Consider the following 27,644-nt stretch of genomic DNA (forward strand, 5'->3'; position numbering starts at 1 on the left):
TTCAAACATAACAATGTATTATGTTAGAATACATTTCTGTGAACAATACAACAACACGATTCCTAGCACAGAAAGACATGATGCAAGATTCCCTGCTGTTACAAAAAAGATTCTTCATGCATTTTATAAAAAAATGATGGTGAGGGGGCGCCTGGGTGGCTCAGCCAGTTGAGCGTCCAGCTTCGGCTCAGGTCATAATCTTGCGGTCCATGGGTTCAAGCACCTCATCAGGCTTGACAGCTCAGCGCCTGGAGCCTGCTTCGGATTCTGTTTCTCCCTATCTCTCTGCCCCTCCCCTGCTCGCACTCTGTCTCTCTTTCTCTCTCTCTCAAAATAATAAATAAATTAACATTTAAAAAAAATTTTTTTAGATGATAGTGAGAATCAAATTACTATAGCATTCCTATTTGTTGGGTACATCTAGAAGAGTCATCTAAAGTTTATTTTCAGATGTCAATATTTGCCAAATAATCAAAATTATATCCTTTGGAACATTTAAATATATAATGAAAAATTTTAAGTGATAATGTAAAAATATGAAAGTAGGACTTAACCTGAAGAGTGTTATCACATAACATCTACATATCTGAGAGAGAGAGGCAGAGACAGAGAGAGAAGAAAAAAATGTTTGCAAGCCTCTATACCTGCTGGGTGATTGACAGGCCATCACTGACATCCACCTAGAGGTTGAAATACTGTGGCCTTTTAGTCTAGAAAGACTAAAGAATTGTTTTTAAATATTTATTTATTTTGAGAAAGAGAGAGAGAAGGGGAGAGGCAGAGAGAGGGAGAGAGAGAGAGAGAGAGAGAGGGAGAGAGAGAGAATCCCAAGCAGGCTCTACACCACCAGCACAGAGCCCAAAGCTGAACTCAAACCCACGAACTATGAGATCATGACTTGAGCCGAGACCAAGAGTCGGATGCTTAACCCGACTGAGCCACCCAAGCGCCCCATAGAAAGACTAAAGAATTTTATGTTGACATTTGTTTTCTCAAAAGAGCCAATATAAATAATTTGACAAGGCTGTCTTTAGTCAACTTCCACTTACTATAGCCAAACCAGGAGATCTGACGTAACACGAGTCACTGATGGCTTAGACCCCGCTAGTTTCAACAACATCCACAAGGGGTCCCGCACTATAAGAACAGAGAGTAGGCCAAAATATAGGTAAAGCCAACTGAAACACCAGACTTACCAAGAAGAAATGTGGCTATGAACTTCTACACAAAAGGCCATTTAAAGATGTCAAGACAGAATGTCTCCTACAGTCAGGGATGAATGTGATAGCCTTGCTTCTTTTATTTCTGAACATCTCAGCTTAGCTCTCAGACCCTCCTGGTGGAAGGCTGAGCATGTCAGTTCCAATACCCTGGCCCCATCCCCCCCTCCCTGGCACAGACTCATTTGGATACACATGAAGTCCTTATTGCCTCTCACCTCTCCTTCTTTTCTTCCTGGGGGTGATCTATGCTCCGTGTACGATCTGCTGGCACCAGGGGGAATGGGAAAACATGGCCATGACAATTCTTTGCCCACACTGGCCTCTGCTAAGATGTGATTTGTCTCATTTGGATCTCAGTGTTCCATACTGGCATCCAGTGTGAAGTCCACAATCCCACCATTGCCTTAGAGGGCCAGGTCCAGCTCTCCGAGTTCTTCTCAACCTAAAGTAGGATTGGGCAAACACTGCATATATCACCAGGGAAATGCCATATATGGCTTGCATTCATGAGGACACATAAACGAAGCAGGGATTGGATTAGGCATTCTCTTTCATTTATGAAAATCGACGTCTTAACATCTACAGAAATGGCTACTAGCTGTTCCCAAATAAACCCAGACTCGCCCAAAAACATCTTGAAACTTCAAAGAGCCCCAAACCATATATTCTAACATCACAGTGAACATGAATTCCATAGGAGGCCGGGGGTGTCACCACTTTCAAAGTCAGAAATCCAGTCCTAAAATGGCCTATTCTGCCTTTCGTGTCCCTTCCCACTGAAACACCATAATCACCATGCCTGCCCACAGTTTTTGCTTCCTCGCCCTGCCTCATGAAGGCCCTCAGAGCTTCCCCTAACTGTTCCTGTGTGTCCTACTGTGCTCTCCCCAGGGGTCTGTGGTCTAACAAAACTGTGAAACTCTGGTTTCTCTCTCTTCGTCCGCATCTGGCCTCACCTTATCTCACTCAAGGTAATATGCTTAAAACAAAGATGGGGTCAGTGGTTCCAGGGTCCAAGGCTATGAGAGAGGGGCAGTTACCTAAAGAAAAGGGAGGCTCTATTAGAAAAAAAAAGTGTTGGGGAGGGGTGGGAGGGTGCCGAGGAGCCAAACAGTATCCAGTCTGAGAAGAGGGAACTGAGGCAGAGACCAATTTCACATCCCTTACAGTGCTGTTAGGAAGAAAGAAAAAAAAAGCCCTTGGGCTAAAAATTAAATGGTGAAAAGAAACAGGTAAATTAAGCAAATTGGTCTTTCACTGAATTGTCATTCAGCAAATTAACCTAGAACGGACATAATTGGCAATAAAGAAGGAGTGGAATTAACGAAGATTTCGTAATTGTCCCTGAGGGATGACCTAACAATTGTAAATGCTAGAAGTCATTGTAAACAAGCCTTTTAAAGATCACTTTTAAAGCAATCCAGTGATTGTCCAGAGCGCGGCCATCATAAATACATACTCATGGGACGAATGAGGGGAAAAAAAAAAAAAAAACCTATCCTAATGTTAGACAAATGGGTTCCAGTGGCTCGGGATAAATTTCCAGCGACAGCATCATGCATGATTCACAAAGTGCTGTATGTCAAACAACTTAGATAGAAGTGAAGGTGACATGGCTCACAAAACCGCATTAGGGAACTCAAAAAATGGCTCTCGCAGTGACGAAGACACGAGGTCAAGGATGAAATGAAGAGCATGGAAACAATGAAAGTAGAAGAAACCACGTCTCCACAGTCACACTGTTTTGTACGATGTGACTGTAAACATGTAGCATGCCTACATTAAATACCATACTAGGCTCTTTTCTTCTTACCTTCATTTATTTATTTTGAGAGAGACAGAGAGAGCATGAGCAGGGGAGGGGCAGAGAGAGAGGGAGACATAGACTCAGAAGCAGGCTCCGCACTGTCAGCACGGAACCCGATGCACGGCTCAAACTCATGAAACCATGAGATCATGACCTGAGCTGAAACCAAGAATTGGACATGTAACCAACTGAGCCATGCAGGTGCCCCCATATCTAGGCTCCTGACTGTCTCATCTATAGCTCTTCAAGTTTACTTATTCCTGTTTGAGAAAAAAAAAAGCATAGATCTTCTCACTGAGAAAAGAGAAGATTGGGGCCACCTTACAGATGGAAATTTATGGCCAGTGGTGAGTAGGAAAGACTACTGTTGTCCTAGGAGACCAAATGACAAAGTGTAGCATGGGGCCTGGACAGCCAGCAAGGCAGCTCTGAAGAAACACACCTTAAGCTGCTGGCAAGAAGCAGGTGAGTCAGGGGATTGTGAAGGATGTTCCAGGTAAAGTCCCAACCAGGTCGAGTCCTGGAAGGAAGAGGACCAGCACTAGGAAATCAGAGGGAAGTGGTTGGAACAGAGATAATGAAGAGCAAGGTGAGGCTGGGGTGTTTGTCAAAGGACAGACAGTGCACAGCCAGGGAGGGACGCTAATCGTTTTGTTTTCACCTGAGGATGAAACAATAAAGAGGTGACTATTGAAGTAAGATGCAATTGTAAGAGACAGCGGCATCTTCATAGAGCAGAGCCAGGCCCCAGGCCACATAGGGCCCCATGAGCCAAGGTATGGACTTAATGTATTTGGGGTTTGGTTTTGCTTCAGTCTGGTTTTTTACTTTGTTTTGCTGAAGTGCAAAGGGTAGCCATTGAAAGGTCATGAATATTAAAATGAAATGTATCTGACTTGGGTCTCTAAAACAGCAGTCAGGTTGCCAACATGGACAGCGAAAGGGCAAGAGTTGGAAAAGGAAGAACAACTGGGTGGTTATTCTCCTGGTCCCGTACTACAGGAGGTGCGTGGTCATGGCAGAAGTGAAAGCGAGTAAATGCACTGACCAGAGGGAAGCAGTCTGAAAGATGCCTCCTATTTCCCCATCACCAGGATGCTGGTAGGTTTCACTTCACGGACACATATCACCAGCATGCTGGTACATTTCACGGGAACATATCACCAGGATGTTGGTACGTTTCATGGAAACAGAGAACATTGGAAGGGAACTAGCTTTGGGCAGAGAAAATCCCAAGAGAGAACAGAGCCTAATGAAGTGGCAAGAGGATTCCTGCCTTTGTATCTTTCCTTCAGTGACAAGATGGACAGTAACATGTTAATGTCCCGTCTATTATAGGCGTGGAAACTTTTATGTTCCACATGCTGTGTAAACAAAGGAAAGTTCCAAAATACATTTCAGAATCACCCAATTTGCTCCGTGGGATGTGGAGCTTACATTAATGGTCACCTGATGTTTTGGGGAAGAAAGGAGGTATTTATGGTGCATTGAAGGAAGCCCCATGGTCACCACCATATGATGGTGCACTGTTGGACACCAGGGGATCACGAGGCTGACCCTGGGATCCTGAATTATTAAGTACAGAAAGATTAAAACCACTATGGCTCATGAGAGTGGACCTCCTCATATCAGACTCGAAAAGACAATGTCTTTTTTCAGAAGAGAAGACTGGTCTTGATATAAAAACCTAAAAAAAAAAAAAAAAAAATCGGGGCGCCTGGGTGGCGTAGTCAGTTAAGCGTCCGACTTCAGCCAGGTCACGATCTCGCGGTCTGTGAGTTCGAGCCCCGCATCGGGCTCTGGGCTGATGGCTCAGAGCCTGGAGCCTGTTTCTGATTCTGTGTCTCCCTCTCTCTCTGACCCTCCCCCGTTCATGCTCTGTCTCTGTCCCAAAAATAAATGAACGTTGAAAAAAAAATTAAAAAAAAAAAAAAAAAAAAACCTAGTACACGAAAAGGATGTGTTCTGTTTATTACCTGTTCTGATGGCTTCACGTGTGGTTCAGTATTTCTCCTCCATATTGTAAGATGGAGCCTTGGGAACAGATGGATAATGTCTTTGCCCACATCACTGGAACCGGCAGTGAGCCAGCACAAACACCAGGGACCAGCACCCACTCAGAACCCCAGGCTATATCACTCACACAGATGCTGAGCAGACAACTCCCAATATGGAGAAACACATAGATTTGGCTAAATGCCTTTTCCTATGGAAGGAAGAAGGGAGGAAGCACCTTTGAGATACATCCAGCAAACAAGGAGTTAAGTGTTCCGGGCCATCTTCCCTAATGTGCAGGTAGTGACAGAGTCAAGGAGGTCACCATGGATACATCTGGCTGCATCTGCCTGAGTTATTTGTATTGAACAGATTGCTACAGGGTGTTTTTTTTCTGGTCTCATTATGTGTGTGTAATGCCAATTAAATAACAGGAATGAAAATTAAAAAGGAAAATATCTGCCCCTGCTGGGTTTAATCTCATTAGTGCAAAGTCAAATGATCAGTCCTAAAAAGGGCTCCAATGGGCAGCAAAGACCGCATAAAAGTTGCAAGTATCTTTTGCATCACAATGAGAAAATGGATCAGAATTGCTCACTCTGTTGAAGACTCCAGAGCCATTCCTATAATAAGACCGTGTTATGGCTTTGGGTAGAGTCGTGTCTCTACCTAACGCAGGAGACACATCTAACCGCCCAGCAGGAAGACTACCATGACATAACCCAAACTTCAAATCCGTAACATGAAACTACCGTGTCAGGCACTTTAAGGACAGGTGTCATGTTTCCCTGGGTTGATTGTGAACTCCGAAAGATGCTTACTTTACAGTGCTCAGGGCTTACATAATCTTCATGCATCAGACTTCTTTCCTAATTAACCAAACCAGCCAGCTATAAATTTGCCAGCAGCACTGGGTAGCTCTTGGAGGAAAAAAAAAAAAAAAAAAAAAAAAAGCAAAATGTAAGGGTCTGTCCAATTTAAGCCTCAGAGTGCATTTAAAATGAAGGGTTTGAGCAGCTGGGAAGTACAACAGCAGGCTGCTGGGCCTTAGCAAAGCCTCAGGTGGAATACCAAATTTTCCCTTCCTTCAGAAAGTTTCAGAAATGTCAGCGACAGCTGTTTTGAATCAAGATGATTCAAGAAGAAGAGTTGGAAGAGTAGACGATGCAAAAATAAAAAAAAAAATGGCCAAGCTCAGAAAATCTTCTTCAGTGACACCAGGACACAGAGCTTTACTTTCAAAGTGCTTTTATATTTTATCCCATTTTGCTTTCACCCTGAGAAGCAGAGAAAACAGGAATCATGCTAATATTTCAGGTGCAGAAGGTGGCGCACGGATACGGACCCCAGACATATTGATCCTCTTGAGTGTATGGCCCCACTGAGCTGACCACTCCCAGGAAGCCAGCAAATGTGCAGAACACAGGAAGTACCCACCTAGGAAAAAAGCCACCCGAGGTAAGGAATGTCCACCATGCCCTCGAGCGACGCTGAAAATGAGTTCCTTTCCTACCCAGGATAGAGAAAATGAGACATTTTCCCAGGCCCTGACCAGTGAAAAGTAATCTTCCTGATCAAACAACCTTTAACAGGGGTCCAGAGTTAGGCCTCTGGGGTTCTCTGAATTCCCCATAACTGTTATGCAAAAGTATGAAGTGTGAAGTGTGTGTGTGTGTGTGTGTGTGTGTGTGTGTGTACCACACACGAACACCTGCGATAATTCATAAGGTTAATTTTCATCAAATTCTCTACATTTATGACCTGTGAAAGGTTAAGAATCCTGATTGGGAGGCACCTGAGTGGCTCAGTTGGTTGAGAGTCCAACTCTTCATTTCGGCTCAATTCATGATCCCAGCATCGTGGGATCAAGCCCCACATTGAGCTCTGTGTTGAGCATGGAGTCTGCTTGGAGATTCTCTCCCTCTCCCTCTGCCCCTCTCCCCCACTGGCTTTCTTTCTCTCTCTAAAAAAATAATAAATAGATCAATAAATAAACAAATACTTAAAAAATAAATAAGAGTTTAAAAAAAAGAATACTGACCTCTATAGATGAAGGGGACCCCACATTTATTTTGATGAGCCTGAAAAAAAATTAGAATTGTTTGCCTTAGTGTGGAATTAGGAATGGGGATGACAGAAGGGCCCTGGATGATGCACCAAAATTCTAGTCATCAAAACTGGAACATGGTTAACTCTTAAAGGCAATGGAAAGCCCAGAGGCAGGACACTCTCAAGGGGAGGCAGTGCTCTGGATGGGAAGATCATAGAGTATTGGATGTAGATAGATATAGATTTGCCAACACTAGCCATGTGATCTTGGCCAAGGTATTCAACATCACTTATGTTCAGTTTCCTTCTTTTTGAAATAATAAAAATGTGAAAATAATCAGTCCAATCACTCAGTATTGTTTCAAGGATCCAATGATAGGATATAGGTCAAGTTCCTAGAAAATAGAAGACCCTTAGTAAATTCTGGTTCACTTCCCCATCCCCTTCTTGGGAAGCTTGATAAACGATAATAAAAACAGGAAGGAAGGAAGGAAGGAAGGAAGGAAGGAAGGAAGGAAGGAAGGAAGGAAGGAAGGAAAGAAGGGAGTGAGGGAGGATGGGAGAGAGGAAGGAGGGAGGGAGGTGGGGGGAAGGGGAAAGGAGAGGAGGGGAAGAGAGGAAAGGAGAGGAGGGGAGGGAAGAGTTGAGTTGAGTTGACCCTGCTTCTGGTCTAGAAAAATTATAAGGAATCAAAAGAGAGTCAACATGTAGCTGGTCAAGACAATAGAGACAGGGACAACACAGGGATTACACAGAATGAACCAAGCATGAACAGAGCCTCAGATATCCTTGCACCAGCCCCGAGACATGGGAACTTGGACAGCAGGACTCAAATCCAAACTTTGGGGTTCCTAGTCCAGTACTCTTCCTGTTATTTCCCCTTAAATCCTGCTCCCGTGGATCTTTGTTCCACGTTTGCGTTCCGTCCCTTTGTACTTAACTATAAGCCAAAACACTGTGTGTAATTAAATGAGTAGATCTATTAGCTGTAAACAACAAAAGGTAAATGTATAGCTATAAAATAATATCCATATCACAAGCCAAATGTCAGAGCAAAACGAATGAGCCAGCAAAGAGATTATCAATACCTGTAAATAATGCCATGTGGATGGTGGTCCCCCATTATCAGGGGGAGGACACCAGGCTGAAAAGACCTTTGACAGGTACCCTTCCTCCTCAACCCAGCAGTGGCGGCTGGGGGTAAGCCAGTACAGGACTTTGCAACACTGCCTGCTGTCTGTGCCCTGGATCCCCTAGGATCATTCTGATTCTAAATTACATAATGTGGCAGTCCTCTTGACTTCCTTTCCAGAGCAGGAGAAGCTAGAAGGACATTGACATTGGGCCTCACAGCAGTTAAAGGCCAACAAACTGCCCCTGGATGGGTCTGACACTGAGAGAAATCTCCCCTTGACCAAGAGAAAGAGACGGTGGAGGGCATGACCAGGAGCCCTGGCTCCATGGCTTCTAAAGAGCATATCGCAGGGTAAGCACTCAGGTACAGATCAAGAATGTGTCCCCACACACTGTCAGGGTGAATTTCTTTTTCTTTGTCAAGATAACTAACACATGATGAGATCATTTAGAAAGCTTTTTAAAAAATAAACAAAATAAAGACACAGCCTTTCCTTTTCTCCCTCTCTCCATATTGTGAGAGTTTTTTGCTTTAACCCATGCATGCTGGTATACTTCAACTTCATCTGCACATCTCTTTAAATACTTCTTCTGGGAAACAACCAATTGGCCCATCAGTAGAATAATGGACAAAATGTGCTTTATGATAGATAGATAGATAGATAGATAGATAGATGATAGATAGATAGATAGATGATAGATGATAGATAGATCCAGTCAACACTCACTGTCCTACCTTATTGAGAGGAACAATAACATAGAATAGAAATAGCATCAGGGCACCTGGGTGGCTCAGTCGGTTGAGCGTCCAACTTTGGCTCAGGTCATGGTCTCATGGTTCATGAGTTCGAGCCCCGCGTCAGGCTCTGTGCTGACAGCTCAGAGCCTGGAGCCTGCTTTGAGTTCTGTGTTTCTCTCTGCTCTCTGCCCCTACCCCACTTGTTCGCGCTCTCTCTCTCTCTCCCTCCCTCCCTCTCTCCTCTCTCTCTCTCTCAAAAATAAACATTAAAAAAATAAAAAGAATAGAAACAGAATAACAGTTACATTCTTTCCTAAATATCTGTGGATCCTCACCTCTCCCAGCTCCTACAAATGCACAGACACACAGCCTACTCTGGAATTAAAACGACCTCGAGGTAACCAATGTGAGCAACATTGTTTATTTCTCTGCTGTCAGAGCATGAAAACGGCAGAGGGACAGAGCCTAACAAGATTTCTATAGGGAAGAAGAAGGAGTCCAAGAGTGCTGGCTTCCCCAAGAAGTGGGGTGGAGGCAGAGGACATAATGGTGGGCACAGTCTACCAGCAGGTGTAGTGATGATGGAAACCACCAACCAATGGGCAAAGGGTGGAGGGAAGCTCTACTGCCTGTCTCCATACACCCTCTACAAATAAGGGGGCCTGGGCACCCTGTCTTGTTCCCCTTTCTCTAACTGCCCTAGTCTTGGCACTCTAACACACTTGGATACTTCCTACCAGGTGAGACTGAGACAAAGTCACTGTTCCACATTTTGTCTTGTTGTGTCGCTCCATACAATACACAGAAACTCTCCACTCCATCTATTCTGGCACCCCACAGGGAAAGTTTGACACGCCGTGCTTTCTGATTTGGAAATCGATGTCCTGAAAGCAAACAAGTATTTTCACCCTTGCACACAGCAGTTGCTTAAGGAAATATCCACAGCCTGGGTCAGGTGGGCGGTAGCTTGTGTGTCCAAACTCTCCGACATCAGTTCAACTGCGATCTCTGTGGAGCCAAAGAGGATCCCTTAGACCCCACGTGAGATTTCGCAACAGAAATCCCACACTCAGCAAACCCGCCACAGATTCGCCTCCAACAAGAAAATGATTGTGTCACGTTTGGCCGCAGAGAACAATGAGGTCTCTGTGCTCAACTGTGAAATGACCCACCAGGAAATGCCAATGCAGCTGGAGGGCTCAGGCCTCTCCTCAACACTTTGAATCCTTTTTGGAAACAGGGAATAAATTATATACAAAGTAAACAAAGGGAAACTTATCCAACGTGTCACATTGGGGAAAGAGGCGGAGGCCTCGGGAAATTAGTCTAGGCCTTCAGGTAAGGAATCGTAATCATTCCACGGCCGCTAAAAATGTTTCTGGGGCTGCAAAGTCACACAGCCGCTGACAGGCATGAACTCTGGTGGCCTTGGGCATGACAGAACAGCGAATGCCTAGTGTTTGAGATAAGGACAAGTGCGACCACAGCCCTTTTTGAAAAAACCTTTTTTTTTTTTTAATTTGAGTATAGTGGACACACAATGCTATGTTAGCTTCAAGTTCAACGACACTTTTTGAGCACTTCCTCTAAGGCAGAAATACTCAAGACTATTTCCAATACACGTTCAATACGTCCTGCATATACAACTACAGCTATTAAACTTACTTAATTCTCACAACAACTTTATGAGATAGGCCTTTTAAGGAACAGAGAGGTTAACTCACTTGGCCAGAATCACACAGCTAACAAGCATCAGAGCCACATTTCAAAGCCAGTCCAGCAGTCTGATGCCAGAGGTATGTTTTAATCTACCATAGTATTTTAGGGTCATTTGGTAATACCAAACTTGGATTCGGGTCCTATTTAGCCTCCTGTTTATTTCTCTAATGCAATTTTTTCAGAGGATAAACTGTGACTAACTTAAAAGCAAAAAAAAAAAAAGAAAAAAAACTTATTTCCTAGTTCTGTTTATTCTTCCCAGGAGTACCATATTCTCGAAGAGGAACACTGGAAATAACCATACATCAGACACCTGAAGCAATCAGGCCTCGGAATGTAACACTATTAAACCATCTCAAGGTGGGTTAGTACTCAAACATTTAATGTTTCATTACTGGCAACTGTAGTCTCTCTATAACCTTCTTTGGAACAAATGTGAACATTTTTCCCCTGGAAGCATAAAGTATTATGTTTAACATGAATCGAATATAGCCCATTTTTCCTACCTTTCTTTCATCTGCAACAATGATCTTGAAATATAAAATGCATGTGCTCACTAGGGAACTGCCGAAAATTAATTCCCAGCAAGTTTTGTCAATGACTGTCACTCACTTTCTCCCTTAAAGGATTGTTCTGTTGTGGCACAGACACATCATTAAGCACTGCTGTGAAAAGAGATAGATAACACATTCCTATTTTGCAGGACTCCAGTCTGAGGGGAAATCAGATTTTGCTTAGTATTGTCATAGTTGCATAATTGCCCTTAAAATCCAGCTGTGAGTCATGTTCCTACGCACAGTTACATGCGACCCAAGTCTTTTCTGAGCTGAGTGCACGAATACTCTTTCCTCCGGCTCATCCGTGTGACAGCTGCTCACAGACTCGCCATTGGTCTACTTCCATTCATTTGCTTCACAGACAGCTCTCTGTCTTTGATCACACTACATCGCTCCTAGCTATGTTCTCTTTGAGGGAAGGAAATCCATAGTTTATTTTATATGTGTCATGATGTTTTTATATAAACACTATGCCCTCAATAAATAATAATCAAAGAGTAAACTGCTTAACTGGACTCACAATGCATGGTAATGCATTCCCGTATTTTTCTTGTCCAGTGATATTTTGCTAAACATAAGACAGAGGACACACAGTGTCTCATTTCAGTCTGCCAGATGATAGTTATTTAAAAATATTATCGCTACCAACCTCAGGAAATAAACTCGGACTGCAAAGTTTTCAAGGTACCCAAGAGAGAGTCTGGGAGGCAGACAGGAGACTGTAGGAGGGAAGGGTAATTATAAAGGAAGGGCACCCAGCATGTAAGGAAGCAATGGGCCTAGACGTTCTCCACCTTCACTATTTGCTCAGGAAAACACAAAGAATTTTGTTGTCTCAGTAAATCCAGAGCTTGTGAACATTACAAAGGGTACATTAAACTGTTTAGCTGTTTCATTAAAAATAAGGAATTGCACTCAACAATAGACCGCAGAAAATGGCAGAGATTTTGATTTAATCTAAAAGGACTGTCACTCAAGTATTAATTGATCAGCTGTAAACAAAGTCCAGAATTACCATCATCATCCCAAACACCTATTATAACATAACTACAGACCCAAACACAAATTGGTTGATAAAATCTGCTTAAGCACAGAATATTCACTTTGGGAGTTGAGGCCCCCCAGATTATTCTAAAACCCTAAACATCGCACACATTCTCTGGGAGATTAGCTCTCACACATTCCACAAATTACTGAAGAGCCTTCTCTACCTTTCCCAGAATTCAAGATGGCGGGAAAGCTGAAGAGAATATGGACCATAAACCTTTGCTCCAAGCCCTGACCCACCCAGCAAAAGTACCAAGTTTATTCACAAAACACAAAGGGGTGCGGTTTGATACTATGTCATTGTCAGTTTTTGATATCAGGCAAGCTTCAAAAAGTCCATGCACATCACCGCAATACTTACCAACAACACACACACCGTTTGGAGGCCCTGGTACAAATATATCTGCCTTAATGAATAGGAAAAGCATCACAGAATCTGAGAGCCACCTTCTCCTACTCCCATGTCGGTAACGAGATGGGGAAAACCACCTGAGACAGGGACTCCATCCGGGTGGAAAGTCTTAAGGGCGGATCCATAGAGGAACATCAATCCCAGTTTATGGCAGAGGGCAGTATCTCACCCAGCAATACTGTCAGCAAGAGGAAAGCTGAACAGTTAATTACCAGGCTGGCCTTTGAACCTAAGGGGGATCTTAATAGACAGAACTAATTAAAATCAATACTCATGTGGTAATCACAAAAAGAAGAAAAAAAGGGCTCAAGATAAATTTTTAAGTGGAGGGCAACAAGCAGTCTCCATTCTTCAGGCCGATCTTGGGATCTGGTTTACCAGCAAATGTGTACCAACAGATAGTCTTTCTGGAAATGCCTAAGCAGAGGTGGGAAAGTCTTCATACACACGAAGCCCACCGGAATCATTTCCCGAGCCTCTGGATGTGTGGTCAGAAGTGGTCAGGGACACTGCATTTGTAAAGACGGGGCCATGCTAACATTAACTGTTCTGATGCCGAATACAGGAAAACTGGAAACAGACACCTCTGGCTGTGTGGCCTTGGAAAATTTATTTAATTTCTCTAGGCCCCAGTTTTTTCATCTGTAAAATAAGCAGAGAAAAAAGGATGATCTCTGAGATCCCTTCAGTTGTGTGATTTGGGAACACCGTATCTCAGACATGCAGATAGGAGCCTAGAAGAGATGTTCAAAAAGAACAATACAAATAATGGGTCATACCCTTTTCTAAAAAAATAATGTTTCAGGGTGCCTGGGTGGCTCAGTAGGTTGAATGTCCGACTTTGGCTCAGTCACGATCTCGTGGTTCATGAGTTCGAGCCCCACGTCGGGCTGGCTACTGTCAGTACAGAGCCCATTTCAGATCTTCTGTGCCCCTCTCTCTCTGGCCCTCCCCCCTTGCTCTCTCTCTCTCTCTCTCAAAAATAAATAAACATTTAAAAGTAAATAACACTTCTTGTTCTGATTTTCCTTGAAAACAGTGGTGTGTGTCACACTCTGTTCTTTGTTAATAGCTTTCCCACCTTCATACTAGTGTGTGACCTTCAAGAGAAATGTGGAGTTCGGTTTTGTTTTCAAAAAAGTCTTTGGCAAAATGATATATGGAAGCTTAAAACCATATCCCAAAACTTGATTATAAAACCACATTCTGGTTTCTGTCTAGATTATTGTAGTACTGTTCATTATTGGGCAGATCCCGGTAAAAGGCAAATCTTCCCAATACAGCAAAAAATGTCCTCCTACAAGATTCCAGCGTGGCTGAAATAACATTTCAGCTCTTTTCCTTTTCAATTTAATAATATGTACTAATGCCAGCCAAGAACAGCTCTACATGACCATGGAACAGGATGATAAGAAATAATTCTGACACAGTGGCTGTGAGTGGCAGAAGGGAGAGAAAAAAAATTTTTTACTGTGTTATTTATCTTTTAATTGTTAATTTTTTAATTGGCCATCCATATTCATAGTCAAACATTCAGATAAGACTAAAAGGAAACAGAGCGAAAGTTAAGTCTCCTTTCCACTCCTATCCTTTAATATTCCATAATTGGATATGCCCGCAGGGATAGCCACCATCATTAGTTTCTTATGCGGTCATCCAGGGATACAAGTGACATGTATCTATAGGACTCTATCTTTTTAAAGCAAAAATTTCAGCATGTTTTATCAACGGTGTATCTTCTTTTTTAACATAAATCTGAGATAGTGTGCCTTAATCATTACCTGCCTTATTATTTTAAAGGTACCCATTTAATTTTATGGATAGACATACTTTATATACTTGGTTCCTTATTGACGGACATTTAATTTGTCCCCACTCTTGTGCTATTAAAATCACTGCTTAAGTAAATATCTCAGGACATAACATTCTGTGCATGTGTGAATGCATCTGTGGGATAGATTAGAAAGATAGGATTGTCAGGCCAGAGGTATACGCATGTATGATTTTGAAAGCTATGGAAAATTGTCTCTGAGAAGGTTATATCCATGTACAGTCTCCGAAATAAAGGATGACAGTCCCCATCATATATTATTGAATAGTTTTAATATTTTACCTACATGAGGGATGAAAATTTTTTCTTGTGTTATTTTGAAATCCACTCAGTATGAGGAAGGTTACCATCTTGTCTTGTGCCTAACATCTTGAAGCTACCAGTGATAACCAGAAGAGTGTCTCTTGCAGACCTACAACTACAGGGGCTGAAAGGAACCAAGGGTCCCAGCTGTTGCCCTCTGCTCCCAGCCAATGACCAAGCATGGCAGGGACACTGGGGCGGGTCTATTCCATGAGACTTCTCCGAGGGCGACTTCGGTCAGGGACTCTCCAACAATCCTGCAGGAGTTTCTTTACATGGTAGGGCGGCTTAGGACACTTTTGCCCGAACTTTCTTTCACTTAGCATCACATTCACATCGTGGTCTGAGAACGGCCCGGCCTCTCCCAGCTCCTTCTCCATTTCCTCTCAAATGCATTCCATCTCGCACATGTAATCCTGTCTTGACATCCATGTCCCAGAGGATCCAGACTAAGATGTTAACTGTTCATGTTTGTATAACACGTTATGGTTCTGCTGGAGTTTTCTTTAGTGATTTATAGGTGTTCAAAGTTACTGTAAGCAATACTTCTACCAAATGTTTTGACACTATATAAAATGGATCATGGCCTGTCCAGCTTCTGATAATTTTTTTAAGACCACCTGTTTTATAGTTTTGTTATGTCAGCTTCCTCATTCTAGGTCCTAATTTCTACATGAGATGGGATATGTCAGGTTATGGTATGGGAACAAAATCTCGATGATTTAGCACAAGTTTATTTCCTGGCTCACACAACATGTCCAGTGCAGCTCGGCAGAGGGATTGTGCTCATGACTGTCACTCAGGGATGAAGCTGACAGGGCTTCATCTCAGCAGGCACTGCTATGAGCACAGGAGACAGAAGGAAATGTGGAGAACCACATTCTTTACACCTCTACCCGTAAGGGGCACATAGCACATCCACTCAGGTTATATGGAGCTAAGCAAGCCACAGGCCATGGTTAACATCAGAAACGGAGAAGCATAATTATCCACTTTCAAAGGCAAGGAGAGCTGGACACTCTTGGTGCACAGGACTCTAATGACTACAACACTTACTGTCTCTATGCATTCTCCCCCCTTCTCTTCCTCCTCCTCGTCACCTTCCTCACCCCACTCCTCTTCTTCTTCCTTTTCCTCCTCCATTTCTTCTCAGCTGACTCTCCCTTCCAAGGCTTCCCTGCAAAAAGTCTTGAGTTGACTTTCATATACCTTCAGCACGCCTTTCTATGCCAGCCCCAAGTTCCCTCTCCTTATGCCAATATGCACAACCTTGCAATTCACAGGCAAACCAAAGTGTGAGAGTTCAGTAAGAAGTGTCCAAAGTTTGTATGGCCAGGCTGGAATGTGACTTTTTAAAGGAAACCTGCAGTTTGGTAGTTGGGTCAGATTCCTGAAAGAAAAGGATTCACGAGTCCACTGTATGAGCCCAGGGTGACACGACTTCCCATGTGCACAGAACTTATGTCCCAACCCCACATGAAAATCTGGGTTGTCAGGGCTACCCTGCCAAATCCAAAGTGGTGATTGAGGACACATTTACTGACAGATGCAGGAATCTGCACAAATGGATACCTCAACGGGCCAATCACAGGCTCACCGAAGTGCTTTAGTTATCACTTTCAGCCAAAGGCAGTTAGAGCTCAAGGTAAACTAAACGGGTTTGGCAGAAATGCCATCGGGTTCAATAAGATCTCACCATTCCAGGTGGCCTGTTTGACCCAAGGATTAAAAATGTCCCACTTAACTTTGGGGAAAGTGGTTTCCACTCAACTTTTAAAATTTTTATCCGAAGAAATCCTATTGCTTATAGCACTCCCTTTAGATCCATGGGGACTTGGAAACTTTGCAATTATATTCATTTGAACTCAGCAAGACATGAACTTCTGAGGCCCCTGCTGTAGATTCCACAGTTTAGCCTGGAAGACAATGTAACAATACCATTGTTTCAGGCCTTTCAGACCAAGGACAGCCAGCGCCAGATGCCAAGACAAATAATTCAGGTGCTAGTCGCGGTAAGATTTTTAGAAATTGAACTTCTCCAAGATAGGATTTCCACAACCACAGAGTATATTAGTTGGGCCGGAGGGCAGGTAGAGTGTATCCCAAGTTAATCTTCTGTGACTCAGATGTCACCCGAGCACCCAACATCCACAGAGTTAACATTTCCATCAATCTTACCCCAAATTGTGTCAAATATGTCAAAGTTGAAATATTTTATAAAGTGTTCCAGTTAGTCAAAATTAACTCTTAAAAGACTTTGGACAATATACTTCTAAGCACTAAGCTAAAAACCATCAAAACTAAAAACCATCCATCTTAACTCCCCTTCCCACTTCTCGCCATCACCCCCACTCCCACCACACCACCAGACCAATTTAATATGAAACCCGCAAACTCCTCTGGCCTTACTCAAGCGAGTTCTGAATTTTATAATCATCTTCCTTGATTTCACCCCCGTCTGGGCTCCCAGCCAGAACGTGAACAAGAAATGTGAAGGGTCACTTCCTGAGGTGAACACTAAAAGTTTTTCAAAGTGATCGTGGGTGGCTTGGACCGCCTCAGCTTCAAAACCACTTTTTCCTGTTTTCATGCTTGATTTTGTGTGTCACTAACCAGCGTGTGGGAGAAGTGAAATTCTTTCAGCTGTGCTGGGTGCAGCCTCTGTTCCTCCCAGCTCTTTTCCAGTCTGCTCTCTGTGGGTCAGCTTGGCCTCCAACAATGCCCTTCAGTTTCCAGAATTAACTGCTGCCATATTCGAAACCAGGTAGCAAAACACAGTCCCTGCATGTAACAACCCTCCATCCTGAGAATCTGTGTCCACAGAAATGGGCGCTCCCTAGTCCTGAACTTCTAGCCCTTACCTCTATTACCCTGAATAAGACTTGTAAAATAAAGTATTTAATTAAATAAATCCCTTTGAAATTTTTCCTCATTTCTTTAATGAAATCAATTTATTTTTTCTAGATTTATCTGGAAAAATAATCATGACTACACATCTGGTATTTCAATTTCTGTAAACCCTTACTCCTACTATATAGACACATATTTTCATTATATGTATTTGAGACCGAAAACTCCACACTAAAGAGACTAACTTTTCTTAGATATTTTGTCTATTATTTGGATGTGTGGTGATCAGAAAGAGGAAGGATATATGGTTAAGGCACTAAATTTTGTATATTCAGTACTGCTGTAAGTGTGGTGAACTCAACAGAAGAAATCGGGAAGACAGAAGAAGGGATACTTTTGCTACTCAATAATCCTGTTGATCTAAAAAAAAGAAAATAAAAATACCAAGAAACTCAATATTAAGTCTACTAAATTTTATTTTAAACAATATTCTTAGCCTCTCTATATTTTTTTTTTAATTTTTTTTTTCAACGTTTATTTATTTTTGGGACAGAGAGAGACAGAGCATGAACGGGGGAGGGGCAGAGAGAGAGGGAGACACAGAATCAGAAACAGGCTCCAGGCTCTGAGCCATCAGCCCAGAGCCCGACGCGGGGCTCGAACTCACGGACTGCGAGATCGTGACCTGGCTGAAGTCGGACGCCCAACCGACTGCGCCACCCAGGCGCCCCCTCTCTATATTTTTTAAGACATTCAATTAAAATGAGATGTAAAGAAATGCAAGTGTCTGGACTGCTATTGCTTTCATTCACTAAGTCTTAGCAGCCAGTGACAAATTTTGTTTCTCACCTTGGGTTCCTACTACAGGCTTACACAGACTCCTCTTTTAACTTGCCCAGAATTCTTTTTTTGTTGTTGTTAATGTTTATTTTATTTTTGTGAGAGACAGAAGGAGAGAGACAGACAGAGAGACAGAGAGGGATCAGGGGAGGGACAGAGAGAAAGGGAGACACAGAACCCAAAGCAGGCTCCAAGCTTGGAGCTGTCAGCACAGAGCCCAATGTGAGGCTCGAACTCATCAACCATGAGATCATGACTTGAGCTTAAGTCGCTTAACCGACTGAGCCACCAGGCGCCCCTTAACTTGTCCTGAATTCTTAACTTGAGACCAAATGTTCCCAGTGGTCCAAGGTTCTAGTACCTCTCAAATGGTTTTGTAACAAAAGCCCTTACCAATTATCTTCATAATGTGAAAGCATCCTTCTCACCAGCTCAGTGGTTTTGAGTTTGAAGAGAGACCTGGCTAACTTAAAACGAGTCCTAACTAAGGTGTTAAACCGCCTTCATGAGAAATGAGAGCTTAGGGGCTGGCATGCGCACCTGCCGCGCTGTTACTGGAGTGAGCATGCGCAATGAATGGCCTGTCCCCACCTCCCCCATTCCCTACCTCCCCCACCAAGCCCCCCAGTGGTAGCCTGCCCACTAGTGGGCCTGCCTCCAGGCGCTGACGCGCATGCTGTTCGCATAATACCATGCTCTTAATTAGCTTCCCCCCTCAACACCAAGCTGGACATCCTTTATATGGGAAAGAGAAACGCTGACGCCAGATAGTAATGCCCTTATAGTCTTTTATGTGAAATCTCATGGTCGCCATTTTTATACGCACAGGGCCATCATTCCCATTTCTTGTCATCTGTTGCTGGTAGCTAGAGCTTGGTCTTTTTCTGGTTTAGACTGAGTAGGTCCTTGCTCACCACCATAAGCAAAAGATTAGATACACAACTGCTTTCTGTAAGAGTCTGGAATTGTTCGAGCAAGCTTTCCAAAACTTAAACCTTCAAAACATTGAGTCAGGAATTGGAAACCTCTAAACAGTGACATGATGCTCTCAGCCCCACATGGGGACTCCCTGAGGCCTTCCCATTAACATTTAGATATGACTGGGAATATTTCTCCCCTACTCCCAACGTTTCCCTTCTATGAAGGGTGCTAATCAGAGTAAGCCCTGATCATTTGCTGGCCCAGACTCACACTACTCCTAGAGACTGAGAAATTTGGGGAGCATAAGAGGCATGATCACCCCATCCTTCTTTGGTAGACCGGGCTTTATCTGAGGAAAGCATACATTTTCCTCTACTCCCCCATGGCATAAATTGTGCAGGGCCTACCTCTGCAGGGAGAAGATTGCCTCACTTTAATGCTGACTTGAATTGAATGGTTACATCTGCCTAATTTTGGTGTTCAAGATTAACATGACTATGGAGCTAACAGACTTTAAACCAAAATATCTGCTATATTTTGTAATACTTTGGTCTCTGCATTTTCTGGTGTTTTCCCCCCAACTTGTCTAAAAGATAGATAAGAGAGAGGGTTTGTTTTGTTTTGTTTTGTTTTGTTTTGTTTTGTTTTGTTTTGTTTTTAATGGGGAGCACAAACTTATGTGAACAACATATCATTAGGACTTTAAAGGAAAATATGCATGTATTAATAGGCTTGGAGACTTTACAGATGTCTAGAAATAAATATGCATTGTTATATTCTAATGAATTAGAAGCATTCACTTGAAGGAGATCCTCCACAAATTCTGGACTATGCTATAGACATAACTCAGTGTTAGGATATTGGAAAATCAATAATACTAGACAGATGATCCATATTTTAACCATCATGGATTACAGAAAACTAATATGCAAAAGAACCAACTTAACAGAGATGGCACTTTCCCACAGCTACAGTTTCAAAAAGCTAGAAGTTGTAATCCTACCTAGAAGACAGTAGCAGATAAATCAGAGATCTGATCACCTAATGTCTATTCAAATATTAACTTTTTAAGATGCAGGTTAATGGAATACTACTTGGCAATGAAAAAGAATGAAATCTTGCCATTTGCAACAATGTGGATAGAACTAGAGAGTACTATGCTAAGTGAAATAAGTCAGTCAGGGAAAGACAACTATATGCTTTCCCTCATATGTGGAATCTCAAGAACTCAACAGATGAACATAGGGGAAGGGAAGGAAAAATAAACTAAAACTAGAGGGTGGCAATCCACAAGAGACTCTTAAATATAGAGAACAATCTAAGGGTTTCTTGTTGGGGGGCGGGGGATGAGTTAAATGAGTGATGGGCATTAAGGAGGGCACTTTTTCAGATGAACACTGGGTGGCATATGTAAGAGATGCGTCAGTGGGTTCTACTCCTGAAGCCAAGACTATACTATATGTTCTCTGACTTTAATTTAAATTTTAAAAAATTATGGCAAAAAAAAAATTATCCTTTCTAGGACCTTCACTGTATTCCTTGAGTCAGAATAAGCCAAGATGTTTTTCCTCAGCCCCTTCCCAAGACAGCCATCATCCTTTCCCCCTACTAGTATAACACCTGCTTTCCTGGTTGCTCAAATAGTAATTTCTCAACTTCCCACCATCTGGAGAGTGACAGGCAATGGAGAAGTTGTTAGTTGTTTAACTTTCTACTATGGTGGAATTGCTTTAAATTCCACTTTTCAAGCTCCGCCATCTAACCTTAGCGTCACAGTTCCCAAACCGTGCACCAAGGTGCCCTAGGACACCACAGTGATCTCAGGTGTTTTAATTTTTTGAGGAAAACATTAGGATATTTGATATCTTTCAGACACAACACAAATTCCTGGCTTGAGATAGTGCATATTGTTGACATTAGGTCACACTATATTATTCCTTTTGATGATGGTCACATCTTTGCAAAGCTACAGTTTGGGGCAGTTGCTGAAATAAACAGCAAGTATTTTATGAAAATCAATATGCAACTGGAAGTCTGATTCCAAAGTTTGAGAAACTGAGAATTGCCAAACAGACATACATATCCCATTAGTAAGTAATTGTGGTTTTTTGAGAATTTTTTTAATTTTGGGGGGCACCTGAGTGGCTTAGTCGGTTGACCATCTGACTTTGGCTCAGGTCATGATGTCACGGTTTGTGGGTTCAAGTCCCACATCAGACTCTGTGCTGACAGCTCAGAACGTGGAGCCTGCTTTAGATTCTCAGTCTCCCTCTCTCTCTGCCCTTCTCCCGTTCATATTTTGCCTCTCTCTGTCTCTCAAAAAATGAATAAAAATGTTAAAAAAAATTTTAAAGAATATTTAAAAAATTTTTAATTCATGTACATTATTTTTTCAAACATCTATTAAGTTGTTTAGTATAAATACGTGTTGTTTGAACCTAAGTACTTAGAGTGAGAAAATTTTTAAAAAAAGAGATTTCAGGGTGCCTGGGTGGCTCAGTCTGTTAAGCCTCTGATTTCAGCTCAGCTTATGATCTCACAGTTCGTGAGTTTGAGCCCCATATCAGGCTCTGTGCTGACAGCTCAGAGCCTGGAGCCTACTTCAGATTCTGTGTCTCCCTCTCTCTCCTCCTCCTCCCCTGCTCACACTCTGTTTTTCTCTCTCTCTCAAAAATAAACAAAACATTCAAAAAATAATAAACAAAAAAACAAACAAATAAATAAGAGATTTCAGCTTCAGTAAGGAAACATCCTTCTATGGATATTTTTATCTGTTTTTATTTTAAAAAACACTACAACAATGTGAAAAATCTAAAAAGTATTATGTATCAAAAGATATATGCTGAGACCAACCCCCTCCAAAAAAGTGCCTTTTAAATTTATAAAACAGTGAATCCTTATGTAAGAGAAAGTAATTAGATGCATTCTCCATTTTATGAGTCTGAGGAAGAAATAAGCCAATGAGAGATAAACATGCACCTTTGATGCTTTTGAGAAGAAAAACCAGGGAGAAGATGGTCGACTCTGATGCACAAACGATGGGAGAGCCACAGGGGCTACAGCTGGCATGATATCTATCCCCTGAGACTTATTTCTATTCCTTGGTTCTCTTCAAGGTCACAGTTATATGTGCCACTCACACAGCTATAACCATGGTCCACAAGGAGTGATTAATATCCCTTCACTCTGCCACATTCCTCCCTAAAGAAACTATGCCTGCATCTGTGGGAGACTGCATCCTGGAGCCAAGCACCAGGGTCCAGAAAGCAAAGAAACTATTTCTTCCAACTGTTCCTATCTTTTTCCTTTTGTCCAGGTACCCAATGCATAGCTTTCTATTCTTTTAAGTTCTTGGGGTTAAGAAAATCAAATAACTTAAGGAAATCAGAAAGAAGCTGTAAAGGTATTGTCTTGTCCACAAACAAAAAATCATCCTGCAAATCTAACCAAGGCACGAAGATTTCCAAACCCCTGCCCGATGTCACCAGAGGGCAGGGCCCTTAATCACATTCTGCAGCAGTTACCGTCCTGTTTCTATTCTCCAGACTATTGTTTTCCCTTCCTTGATCAGCTCGTTGTCCCTGTCCCCAAAAGCTGCTCTCCTTTTATCAGCCCTCATCCTTGTCAATTTGCAAATCATAGCCCTACATTACAGTCTTGCTTCCCAAATTTAACCCTGATCTTCTACAAGCATTCAAAATCATCAACTGAGTTCTAACTCACAGAGTATTCATAACTGTTAGAAATTTTTAACATCATCTTATAATCCAGCCCTTGATTCTTCAAGATGAAGAAAACAAGTCATAGTAAATGATTTCCCTAGGTCCACATGGATTTGGAGAAATCTAAGTATAGAATCTACCTCTTCTGTCTTGCTATAGGACATAGTATACTTTTTTTTAAAGTCTCTGAAATAAGCATAAATATATACCAAATATTAATGCAGTGTAGGTAGGGATCATTAAATGATGTCTGACCTCAGGGTTTTAAGTGACTTCAGTGACACCCCACAATGGACACAGCCCATTCCTCTGAGTGATCAGGGCCACACCACTCTTTCTGGTCAGGGATGTGCTGGAGTGTGTGAGAAGAGGATGGATGTACACACGGAGTAGGGCAGTCTCTGTATCAAGCAGGTACCTCTCCTGATGGAAGCAGTGTCCTAGATTTCTAAATGAAATCTTCCCTAATGTCCATGTACAGGAGAGCCGCCCTAGTCTTTATGTGCAAACGTGGGCGGTGCGCCCTCTGGTGACAGCTGTCCAATCTGCAGTACAAGATGAGTTGGAACAGCAACCCTACCTTGAAGCTCCTTTGAGGTTTCCACGATGGAAATCTTTCCATTCCGAACCTTTTACAAAAGGGCCTATGGTCTCATGGGCTCAGAAACACCAATCAACCGTATCTCTTTGGGTTGTGCTGCTAAGAAGCTGGGGCCAAAGGTCATTCTCCTACCAGGACCCAAGTTCTCTCATGCCAACTTAGGGGATCTTTTAGGTTTAGGGAAAATTCATCTCCATTATATTTATCTATGACATTTTTTCTATGCCTGTTAATTCCTTTTTATTCCTTATTTCTGAACACATACTAAAAGAATACATGTGAAATGCCTATAAAAGAGTTTGATACACAGTAAGCACTCAACAAGAGTGAGTTGGTATTCTCTCTTTAGTCTTTCATAATAGGCCTTAATAGCACATTATTCCAAGATCTTGAATCAAAAATGTTGAGATATTATTATTCATCAAGAGCTATTAGTATTCATTAGCTTTTTACAAATAGTAATATCTGATGTTAACTGAACATTTACTATATGTATGCATTGTCCTAATTGCTTTATTATTAACTCATGTAATTCCCAGATCTATAAATGTTGGTACAATTTTTATTCCCCTTTTAAAGATTAGGAAACTGAGGCACATAAAAAGTACATAATTTTCCCAGGGCAATGCAGCTAGTACATACTGGAGTGGGATTGTAATCTATGCAATATGTTTCTAGAGTTCACACTCTTAATTATCAAATTCAACAAACTTTCCAAATTCCTCTTTACTTGAAGGCAGAAAGAACTTATACTTTACATCCACATAGAGAAACAAAGAATGCAAAGAACAAAATGGTTAAGCTCCATTTTCAAAGGATATTCTTATTAATGCCGACACATTACTTACATGATGTATCTATAGCATATAAAATATACAATTCCACTCTATCATATTTTGACAATTCTAAACATAAACTTATAGTTATAATAAATGTTAATCCAACAGTAGATTAACAATTATTTTTCTTGTGGCACCTAGTGGTTCAGTCAGTTAAGGGTATAACTCTTGATTTTGACTCAGGTCATGATCTCAATATTGATGAGATCGAGCCCCACGTCAGGTTCCATGCTGCCAGGCTCCAGCACAAAGGGTGCTTGGGATTCTATTCTCTCTCTCTCCCTCTCTCTGCCCCTCCCCTGTGCTCTCTCTCTCTCTTAAAATAAATAGGTGGACATTAAAATAAGTAAATAAATAAATAAGAAAGCCCATCTCATTTATTTTTTTAAATGTTTATTCATTTTTGAGAGAGAGAGACAGAGACAAAACGTGAGCGAGGGATGGGCAGAGAGAGAGGGAGACACAGAATCTGAAGCAGGCTCCAGGCTCTGAGATGTCAGCGCAAAGCCTGACACAGGGCTTGAGTTCACGAACCATGAGACCATGATCTGAGCCGAAGTTGGACGCTCAACCAACTGAGCCACCCAGGCACCCCAAAAGGCCATCTCATTAAAAAAAAAAATACAATTATTTTTCTTGCCTTCTTAGAATTCGTAGTGTTACAGAATTCATACTTTTACAATGTTTTAAATGCATATTAATTATTGAAAAAAATTATTTCTACATAAAATAATAAATTGCTGTGGGTGGTTTTGCAAACCCTTTAAGTCTTCCACTTCTCCTAAAAGAAAAGTTAGAAGTGAAATTATGTCCCAATGCATATTTATCACAGAAAGTTTTATGCTTAAATGATATAATCCAGTACCTAGAGTCATTACTTTGAGAAAAATATTGATTTTAACCGTAAATGCTTAGCATTAGAAGCATTAATAAGGGTTTAAACTTATTCACTTAACTCTGCCATGATCTGATTAACCACAGCTTTAGAAACATACTTAATTGTATGTATTCTAATATATTCATGACACCTAATTCTCCTATTAGACCTAAAGACATGTCCATAAGCAAAAATGTCGGTCAACTTGGACAGGCATAGGCTACCTCCCATGGACATTTGCTACCAGCGAGTTGTCCAAATAAGGTCTGCCCAGGGTTCACAGTCCAAACAAGTGTATGTGCATCAAATAGCAATGTCACTTGGGTCTCTCACTTTTGCAGATGCCAACTGGCCCCACAGATGTCATGAATCCTAACCTGTGTGTGCCCCTTCTCCAGAATCTCTTCAGCCTCCAGCTGCTCTATCATCACTAGCACTTAAACATGCCAGATGCACTTCACCTTCCTACCAGCAGGTGTGTAGCTCAATGAGGTAGAACTCTCTGGTCACTGAGGACTCAAGGCTCTTCTCCCTAACAGCCCCAAACCCCAAAACCGTCCTGTCCTCACCTGCTTTCCCTCTGCTCAGATGCTCACAATTTCTACATGTATCACTGGAAAGGCCACCTAGCCTCCCTGACTCCAGTCCTACCCCAGTTAACACATGTACAGGGTGATAACCCTTTTCAATGAAAACATTATGAAACTAACACCTGCACAGTTTTGAAAAAGAAAGAAAAACTTCTGCATTATGGAAAATATATAAGGAAAAGTGAGTCTCCAACTTGCCACATCCCACAACCCACTTCCTAAAGGATATTTTTTCTGTATCCCTCCCCTATATGTTTTCTTTCTCTTTTAGCATACCTGCAGACCAGTGTTTGAATTCGCCTTTCTGGTCTTAACCACACCTACCAGGGATGGGAGGGTTGATCTGATGAGGGAATGTCTGACAGCCAGGATGGCTATTCCTTCAGAATGAACCAATGGTGCCAATCGTCACTGTTCAACATCTTACAGATTTCATGTCACGCATGGGACATTTTCAAATGACAAGAATCACCTTTTTCCATAGGAAGCAATCTCTCAGCTGTAACAAGAGATCATGTGAACGTGAGAGGCTTTTTCCTAGAGAGGCGATATTCACAGTAGTTAGGTACGCAGGCTCTGTAGCCAGACAACTAAGGTTTGAGTCCTGGCTGTATCACTCATGTGCTGTGTGATCTTCAACAAGTCACTTAACCTCTCTGTGCCTTGGTTTCTTGTTTGTAAAATAGGAATGATACCAATATTATCTATTTCATAGAGCTGACATGATGACTTAATGAGTTAATACTTGTACTGTGCTCGTAATAGTGCCTGGTACATACTAAGTATTATTCAAATGCCTATTAAGTAAAATTTAAAATAGTCCATGACACTAATTATATAAACACATATCCTGACTCAGTGTGTTTCCCACTCAGCTTTACTTCCAGTTCCTCCTCCACATCCTATCTTTGTCAGTAGTGGAACTACATGCAGAAATCACAACTTACTAAGTTAATCATTTCATTTCATGAGTAGAATTTCAGTTTAAATCTTTAGTATTTGGATTTCAAATTAAGTGCATGATCAAGCATTAATGGTGTGATGATGGTTAACTTTAAAATCGGTAATATTCTTACAAAGAAATTTTCATTCCTTTTGAGGCTGTGAGAAATTATTTATTATGTATTAAATTTTTGCTCTGCAAAGCAATAGCAGATTGATGAGCTGTTGGGGCCTGAATTATTCTCGAGGTTGAAAGATGCCTTTTGGTTGTATTAATCACCTAGTCCAGAACTAGAGTAGACACGGGAGAGTGCTGCTTCTGCACAGCCCAACCCAGCCCATACCGGCTTGCACTGGGCGAAAGTAGATTCCTGTCCCTGCAGGGCTGGGTAAACCAAAGGATCCCTATCCACCCTGTCCTTACCCATCCTGCAGAGTCCATCAAGGTCCTTTGATTGTAAGAGTATGAATCAAATAGTAGATTGAAGTTTAAAATGTCATTTTAAGCCAAATAAAAGCCCACTTCTCATCCTGAAAAATCCTTGTATAATGAATGCCCCTCTCAGGAACACAGCGCCACACCACTGACCTCACTGGGCTCTCATTCTTTCTCTTCCTCCCCATCTCCTCCTCCATCGGACTATCT

General features: G+C 41.9%; 1 long non-coding RNA gene across 1 annotated transcript in view; it reads right to left on the reverse strand.

Annotated features, from left to right (window-relative positions):
- Window positions 1-1,449: 1,449 nt before the first annotated feature.
- The window catches only part of LOC123602176, a 50,358-nt gene continuing 24,163 nt past the window's right edge, over window positions 1,450-27,644 (reverse strand). The window contains exons 2-3 of the long non-coding RNA XR_006714409.1: window positions 7,067-7,106; window positions 1,450-1,665 (exon numbers count right to left, since the gene is read on the reverse strand). This is a non-coding gene — a long non-coding RNA (uncharacterized LOC123602176). The remainder of the gene's footprint in view (window positions 1,666-7,066; window positions 7,107-27,644) is intronic.

This window comes from Leopardus geoffroyi, chromosome A1, assembly GCF_018350155.1.
Source record: "Leopardus geoffroyi isolate Oge1 chromosome A1, O.geoffroyi_Oge1_pat1.0, whole genome shotgun sequence".
NCBI classification, from domain to species: domain Eukaryota; kingdom Metazoa; phylum Chordata; class Mammalia; order Carnivora; family Felidae; genus Leopardus; species Leopardus geoffroyi.